The sequence below is a fragment of the Triticum aestivum genome, chromosome 4D (assembly GCF_018294505.1).
Source record: "Triticum aestivum cultivar Chinese Spring chromosome 4D, IWGSC CS RefSeq v2.1, whole genome shotgun sequence".
In the NCBI taxonomy this organism is placed as follows: domain Eukaryota; kingdom Viridiplantae; phylum Streptophyta; class Magnoliopsida; order Poales; family Poaceae; genus Triticum; species Triticum aestivum.
In genome coordinates, this window is record NC_057805.1 from 429,694,222 (window position 1) to 429,703,511 (window position 9,290).

Below are 9,290 nucleotides of genomic sequence, written 5' to 3' on the forward strand. Positions count from 1 at the left end.
GAACATACACAAAGTCCCAGCTATGGACCTAGTGTGTTGGGGATATAACTACTGGAGTCACCCGCCCAGGAAGGGCCAGGTTATGTCATGACGATCATCACATGAAGCCCAATATCAAGCTTGAGGATGGCGGTTCAGTAATGGGCCTAAGGCCTAGGGGCGGCTTAAGGCCCGTAGTAATAAACCGCCGTTAAGGCATGACTTGTAGTGTAAGGCAAGAATAGTTAAGAGTCCGAGCCGGACACTGTTTATAAGCCGGCCAGGACTCTGAGAGCCGCTGGGCGTTAACCTCTCTATATAAAGGGACGACCCGACGGTGGTTCAGGACAAGTAAGATCAGATCGATAGCCAGGCATAGTGGTTTAGCTCCCTGGTCATCGAAACCCTAAGTAATTCCACCTCAACTGGAGTAGGCTTTTACCTTCACCGTAAGGGGCCGAACTAGTATAATCCTCGTTTCCTTTGTCCCGTTTAACCCCTTTAAGCTTCCTAGTTGCGATGGCTCCACGACTAAGTACTTGCACGAGGACATCTGCCATGACTATTCCACGACAGTTGGCGCCCACCGTGGGGCCAGCGCAGCCACGGCGGTTCAATTCATGAAAAAGGTGATATTTCGCTTTGGCTTTCCACACAGAATTATAACTGACAATGGTACCAATCTGTCTAAAGGCGCCATGGAAGAATTTTTCCAACGAGAGCATATTCGGCTTGATGTTTCATCAGTAGCTCACCCCCAATCCAATGGTCAAGCTGAGAGAGCCAATCAGGAAATCTTGAAGGGCATCAAGCCCCGGCTTTTGGTCCCTTTGCAACGGATGCCGGGTTGTTGGGTGGAGGAGTTACCCTCTGTGTTATGGAGCATCAATACTACTACTAACAGGTCTACGGGTTACACGCCTTTCTTCATGGTCTACGGAGCTGAGGCGGTTCTCCCTAGAGACATCTGTCATGACTCGCCTCGAGTGGCGGCTTATGTCGAGGCGGACAATGAGCAAGCACGTCAGGATGCTCTTGACTTGTTGGACGAACAACGTGACGTAGCAGCAGCTCGCTCGGCGATTTACCAACAAGACCTGCGCCACTATCACAGCCGCCGGGTTAAGTCCAGGACCTTTCAAGAAGGTGATTTGGTGCTCCGGCTCATCCAGGACCAAACAGATGCACACAAGCTATCCCCACCTTGGGAAGGGCCCTTTGTGGTCAGCAAGAACTTGCACAACGGGTCATACTACCTCATCGATGTTCGAGAGCACAAAGATTCACGTAAGTCGGAGGAGGAGACCCGCCGGCCGTGGAATATTGCTCATCTTCGGCCGTATTACACTTGAGCCAACGACTCTCGTAATGTACATATTTCTATAGCCATGTATATATTATGATGAATAATAAAGCAGGACCTCTGTCCTTTTTTCCCCTCCAAAGGTAAATGTGTCATTGTTATTTTCATTATGATATCACATAATCACTTGGAGGTTGATCCGGCTTATGATCGTATTCGAATCTAGCCATTAAAATATATGATCACTTGGGGGCTTCCTATTCAAACATAGGTCGTATCCGAACCAAAGAGAACATAGCTGTCGATACCCACTTGATCGGCATATTGCCGAGCTCACTGGGGAGTTTCTTGATCATATTTGAATCATAGCTCAACCCCCTTTGGGAACCGACGTGGATCGTATTCGAATCAGCGTCGTTAAACAACTCTCAAGATCATTTGGGGGCTTACTGTTCAAACATAGGTCGTATTCGAACCAAAGAGAACATAGATGTCGATACCCTCTTGATCGGCAACGCCAAAGCCACTGGGGGCTATATGATCGTATTCGAATCTTAGCTTAACCCCTTTGGGACGGTTCTCTGGTCGTATTCGAATCAGAAGCCTCCAAATTTTTGAAGTCTCTTTGTTGCAAACAAGTTTTTTTTGATTATATCTAAATTGTTCAAGGGTGGTTTCTACTCCACCGGTTTAACTTTGGTCAATAAAGTTGATCACACATGATAAGCATCATGTTACATAGTGGGGTTTTTACTCATTATTCGGATCACATAAACCGGAGGTGTACTTGAAGGATCACAGGTATGCTGTTATGGTTGTCTCAAGGATATAATGGAGAACCGGTTTGTTATGATTCCGGGTTATATGTAAAGTGTATGACTCTCCATGCGGTAAGCCGCCAAGGGACTTGTGATTTGTTTTTCTATGCAGGACAATTAAAGACAGCTCTTTAAACATAAGGAAAACAGAGGATCAAGCATAAACCGTAAGAATATAAAAGGGCAGCTTAAACAATGTTGAGCGCTACACACGTGCGCGATGGCTCGGCAAAATTAAGTGTTTTGTCCTACTCTATTACATGACTCCCCGAGTCCAAAAGGTGAGGCATCGTCTTTAAAGACATAACCATGAGCTGCCTGCGAGATCAAGGGCGTTGTTGGCCTGAGGTTGCCGGGTCATCCCTCTCCGCTCCTCCGGCTGTTTCCATGACCTGGAAGGTTGATGATTTCCAGTCAATGCCACTCAAGGCTTCAAACTGAGCCTCATCATTAATTAACCCGGCCGGGTCAACTTCAGGGGCGAAGGTATGCTTACGAGTTGGAGGAATCAGGTTGACTGCTTCATAACATGGTGTTGGGATTCTCTGATTCTCCGCGTCATAGCCCGGTTGATATTTGGTAAGATCTGTGTCATTGCCAATCAAAGTGGCCACAGGGCGTACGCTCTTCACACAAGCGGCGAAGTCCTTCTGGTCAAAGGGGGTGCCGTCTTCCTTCAAGCTGGGATACCCAAGGGCGATGTCGGCCGGGTCTAGCTCCGGTAGAAACGCCTTGGCCCGGCTTAGAGCGGCTATAGCTCCGGCTCTTGCAGAAGCCCGTCTCAACTCTTGGAAGCATTGAGGAAGTACGGCAAGCCGCCTGAGTACATCCGCCAGGTGAGTGGGAACTTCATTTGACAGAGCCACAACGGCTAAGGCACGTTGTGACCCGGTGTAAAGTTGCTCTACCAAGGTATAAACCGCCTTCAATTTTGTCAGCACATTTTGATTAAGATTGGAGCTCCTAGGGCCTGCATTGCAAAGACAGGTAAGCTGATGACAATTGAGATGCTCTTTGGAAAAGATGTAAACTAGCTAAACACTTATAGAGTAGCTTACCAAATATTGCGGAGACCATCTGAGAAACATGGTGTTTTAAGCCGGATAGCTCGGCGGCTGTTCCAGCAAGAGTGGCCTCCGCTTGTTCAGCCCGGCTGAGCAAAGCCGCCTTTTCATCCGCCCAGGCTTTTCTCTCTGCTTCAAATTTCTTCTTCAGTTTCTCTTGAGCAGATACACTGAATTCAAACTTGGATTTGGCCTTTTGGGTTTCATTTTCTTGAGTCTTCAGGAGGTTCTTTAAATCAGAGATCTTCGATTCAAATTGCTTGACGGCGGCCTGTATAAATTCTGGGTCACAGTTAGGGTGATTATAATGCAACATTAAGTCCCAAGCACTTTGCAAGCAAAGACAGTTGGCACTTGGGGGCTAATGTATGCTGAAGAGCTCTATTTACAGTGGCGGTTCATGCAAATAAGTTCCAAGCACTTTGCAAGCAAAGGTACTTGGCACTTGGGGGCTAATGCATATTGCTGTTCAACTACTTGATTAAAACAAGGTAAGGACCGGTTCAGATATGCTGATTAAACCGGACCTTGAGTGCTACCAGGTAAGCCGGTTTTCTTGCAGTGCTTACTAAGCCGGTATTAAGTCTACAACATATTTTATCATAAGTAATAGACTTGGGGGCTGGTATGGTAAGTATAACTACGGAGTAAGAAAGAGAGTTATACCTCAGATTTTTGCTGTATTTGTTTCACCATGTCAATCTCCAGATCCCGGCTGTTATGCACTTGATTTACATAGCCAGAGACAATATCTTCAATGCTCAGATGAGCATAATCAGTGATGTTCAACTTGGCCCGGCGGCGCTCCAGAAGTTCTTCCTTGGCAGAGCACTTGGCCAGCACGGTAGGTCGTCCCGGTTCGACAAACTCAATCCAGGTGATCTCAACGTCCGGATCATCTGGATGAGCCGGGCTGGGGATCTCCGGGTTTTCAGAACCTTCCATAGCTTGTTCAACAGTTGGAGCAGCGGTGGCATCAGGAGATGGTACAGCCGTCGACTCATCAGTAGAGGCATTAGGAGCAGCCGTTCTGAGTTCTGGCTCAGCCAGGACCGGCTCTTCGGCCAGCTTATTTTTCTTCGCCCTCTTGCTGGGCTTCACTTGTACACTGCAAGTCAAAGGGTTAGTGCAAAAACATGAGTAAGATAAGCACAAAATCAACTGATCATCATTACCCGGGAGCGGTTTTGAAAGCCGGCAAGCTGGACTGCATTGAGTCGCCGGAGGAAGGTGAAGTTCCCTGGTAGTTTGAGTCAGAAGAATTAAGGGGTTGACGAGTGGCGCCCGCCAAAGGATACAAAGAATATAAGTCGGAGATAACCTCAGTCCGGCGCTTTCTTGATGCTTCGGGTAAGCCGGAGGAGAGGTCTGCATCTTTGCTGGTACGGGTCTGCCTCCGACTTTCATAAATCTGTCGCTTCAAAAGAAATTGAGGATCCTGATAAGCTAAAGGATGTGAAAATCTTACTTTCCGGGTTACTCTTCGGACTTTCTGTCTCGGCAAAGGCTCGGAGTCGGAGGAAATTATAGTTACCTCTTCATTCACTTCATTACTCATTCCGGTGTCCTCCTACTGATAATCCGTGTCAATAAGATGGTTAAAAAAGGAGCCTAAAGAGTCAAGAGCTACCTCTGACTCGAAGGTGTCTTCCAGACGAAGCAGGTCCGAGGCGCTAGGTTTATTCCCCTTCTTACGGGGAGCGGCTTTCTTAACTTTTCTGGCTTTCTTGGCAGCTTCGTGGTCATACTTGACCTTCCAGAATTTATCATTAGCCTGTAAAATACAACAAAGGTTAGTGAGTTAAGACAAAATCATTAAAATGGAAGGAGAAGTATTCAGGTCAATGGTTTACCGCTGGAGCCGGGTTAGCCTTGCAGAAAGGGCTTAAGCCCACTCTCCCGCAATCTGCCAGGCTCTTGTTCAGAAGAGACTTGGTTGTATCATCAATGACATCCTCAGGTAAGTCGTCTGGACTGTGCCGAAGGGGATCATCCTTCTGGCCCGTGTAATCACACATCAAGCCGGGGCGGCGGCTTAAAGGAATCTCCCGCCAGGCAATCCAGACCCGGACCAGATCAATGCCATTTAAGCCGTTCCCCAGAAGATCTTTGATTTTGTTGATGGTGGGAGTAAGTGGTTGACGTTCAGCTTGAGATAATTTGTCTGGCAAGGGGTGATTTGACTCCAGACGCAAGGCGCGAAGCCGGGCAGAGGGTTCTCGTCAGCCGGAGAAGTGTCTTGGCAGTAGAACAATGTCTGGTTCCAATCTTTCGGGTGGCTTGGCGGCTCAGCATAAGGGAAGAGACAATCTCTCCGTCGTTGGATTGAGATTCCACCGAGCTCCAAGCTGGGCCCGTTGGCACATTGTTTTGGCGGTTCAGATAGAATAACTCTCTAAAGAGTAGCAAGCTGGGTTCTTCTCCAAGGTACACCTCACAGAACACTTGGAAGTTGCAGATGTTTGACACGGAATTGGGTCCGATATCTTTAGGTCAAAGGTCGAAAAAGTGCAAGACATCTCTGAAGAATTTTGAGCCGGGAGGAGCAAAGCCCCGATTCATGTGGTCAGTAAATATGACAACTTCCCCCTCCTTGGGATGAGGTTTCTCTTCTGACGGGTCAGGAGCACGATAAGACATGATCTCTTTCCTTGGCAGATAATCCGTCTTTACAAAATCAGCTAAGATGTTGTCGGTGACGTTGGATCTAACCCAGTTGCATGTGATGGGTGCTTTGGGAGCCTTAGGCGGCATTGTGAAAGATGGAAGCCTATGACAAAATAAATTTCCGGTTCAAATTTAAGCCGGAGGAAAGTTTCAGTTCAGTATTCAAGATGGCGGCTTATGAAAGGGCCTAATGATATATGGCTAATTGTGTCAGGTTATTTAAGCCGCCGTGGATATCATGAGGAATTAAGTTATTTAACTCTATTATGAATGATCCAGAAATTTCACAAAGCATGGCCTCTTTTAAGCCGGCGATATGAGCCGCCATGACTAACAGATGCAGTTTTTGCCTAAGTGTTGCACAAACAAGTTTCACAGATTGCAGGGATTATTTTGGATCAAACGATCGTCCAGAAAAGAAAAATTTCTAGACCTAAAAACTGGTACAGAGAAGTTCATGAGCTCTAAATGAGGTCTTTTTGCAAGCAAAAGGGATCTGCTAGTATTGAAAATGGGTGTGCAACGACTACCGCCGAAGTTATGCACTACTCTTGGATCAAAGGAGGCCATTGTGGAAGAACTGCGAAGGAATCGCGTGGAACCACGAAGAACACAGAAGAACTCGCGAACCCTAATGCGGATCTAATATACGGGACGGCGAGGATTTACTGGTGCTGATGAGCAGCGGAGGTGCGCCGCGGTTCTCTGGTCAAGACAGGTCGATGCAGCGGCCTTGGTTGGTGCAGACGGGATGCGCAGCGGCGGTGGCGGAGCTCGGGCTCTGAGGTGTCGAGAGGAGGAAGACGATGGAAAGGGAAGAATGATGAAGACCTAAGGGCCAGGCCTACTTATAAGGGACGGCTGATGAATGGGCGCGAGAAACGAGGAGGCTGAAGACATGATTATCCAGCTGCAGAGACGCCTTGATTTTTGGGATAGTTATTAAGACAAGGATCCGTTGAGATACGTTGAGCAGAACGTGCATTAATGGCGGATGACGTCACGGCGGGTTACAAAGAATCCAGAAGATGACGTCATGGCGGGTTATATCATTTGCGCAGGCGGAAGCCAGAAGATTTTTTATTAAGGTATTGAAGATTGATATGAACCGGTTCAAATTAATCTGGGGCCTAATGTTGGGGATACAACTACTGGAGTCACCCGCCCAGGAAGGGCCGGGTTATGTCATGACGATCATCACATGAAGCCCAATATCAAGCTTGAGGATGGCGGTTCAGTAATGGGCCTAAGGCCTAGGGGCGGCTTAAGGCCCGTAGTGATAAACTGCCGTTAAGGCATGACTTGTAGTGTAAGGCAAGAATAGTTAAGAGTCCGAGCCGGACACTGTTTATAAGCCGGCCGGGACTCTGAGAGCCACTTGGCGTTAACCTCTCTATATAAAGGGACGACCCGGCGGCGGTTCAGGACAAGTAAGATCAGATCGATAACCAGGCATAGCGGTTTAGCTCCCTGGTCATCGAAACCCTAAGTAATTCCACCTCAACTGGAGTAGGCTTTTACCTTCACCGTAAGGGGCCAAACCAGGATAATCCTCGTGTCCTTTGTCCCGTTTAACCCCTTTAAGCTTCCTAGTTGCGATGGCTCCACGACTAAGTCCTTGCACGAGGACATCTACCGTGACTATTCCACGACATAGTGCATCATCATAACTGGGGTCTCTTGAATTTCCCTACAAGTAAATGGATCTCATATGCAGATGTTTAGTGAAGTAGAATGGAAAAAATCAAATGCAACTACACAAGAACTAGTCTGTAACTATCGTTCGGAATCAGTTTTGTGCAGTGTTAACTGAAACATGGATATCTGACTCATACGGAATCCGTTTTGGCTCAACAAGTGGTCAAAACATTTGTGATGACCAGATGCTTCAAAGGATTCTTTCATAGGGAACTTTTGGAGAACTTTTCTTAAGGAGTTCATTCAGAAACTTGTATAGAAACTTTCTTAATGAGCACTCGACAAACGCATTTCGAGAACATACACAAAGTCCCAGCTATGGACCTAGTGCATTATCATAACTGAGGTCTCTTGCATCTCCCTACAAGTAATTGGATCTCATATGGAGATGTTTAGTGAAGTAGAATGGAAAAAATCGAATGCAACTACACAAGAACCAGTCTGTAATTGTTGTTCGGAATCAGTTTTGCGCAGTGTTAACTGAAACATGGATATCTGACTCATACGGAGTCCGTTTTGGCTCCACAAGTAGTCAAAACGTTTGTGATGACCAGATGCTTCAAAGGATTCTTTCATAAGGAACTTTTGGAGAACTTTTCTTAAAGAGTTCGTTCAGAAACATGTATAGAAACTTTCTTAATGAGCACTCGACAAACGCATTTCGAGAACATACACAAAGTCCCAGCTATGGACCTAGTGCATCATCATAACTGAGGTCTCTTGCATCACCCTACAAGTAATTGGATCTCATATGGAGATGTTTAGTGAAGTAGAATGGAAATAATCGAATGCAACTACACAAGAACCAGTCTGTAATTGTCGTTCGGAATCAGTTTTGCGCAGTGTTAACTGAAACATGGATATCTGACTCATACGGAGTCCATTTTGGCTCCACAAGTAGTCAAAACGTTTGTTATGACCAGATGCTTCAAAGGATTCTTTCATAGGGAACTTTTGGAGAACTTTTCTTAAGGAGTTCGTTCAGAAACTTGTATAGAAACTTTCTTAATGAGCAGTCGACAAACGCATTTCGAGAACATACACAAAGTCCCAGCTATGGACCTAGTGCATCATCATAACTGAGGTCTCTTGAATTTCCCTACAAGTAATTGGATCTCATCTGGAGATGTTTAGTGAAGTAGAATGGAAAAAATCGAATGCAACTACACAAGAACCAGTCTGTAACTGTCGTTCGGAAGCAGTTTTGCGCAGTGTTTACTGAAACATGGATATCTGACTCATACGGAGTCCGTTTTGGCTCCACAAGTGGTCAAAACGTCTGTGATGACTAGATGCTTCAAAGGTTTCTTTCATTGGGAACTTTTGGAGAACTTTTCTTAAGGAGTTCGTTCAGAAACTTGTATAGAAACTTTCTTAATGAGCACTCGAGAAACGCATTTCGAGAACATACACAAAGTCCCAGCTATGGACCTAGTGCGTCATCATAACCGAGGCCTCTTGCATTTCCCTACAAGTAATCGGATCTCATATGGATATGTTTAGTGAAGTAGAATTGAAAAAATTGAATGCAACTACACAAGAACTAGTCCGTAACTGTCGTTCGGAATCAGTTTTGCGCAGTGTTAACTGAAACATGGATATCTGACTCATACGGAGTCCGTTTTGGCTCCACAAGTAGTCAAAACATTTGTGACGACCAGATGCTTCAAAGGATTCTTTCATAGGGAACTTTTGGAGAGCTTTTCTTAAGGAGTTCGTTCAGAAACTTGTATAGAAACTTTTTTAATGAGGACTCGACAA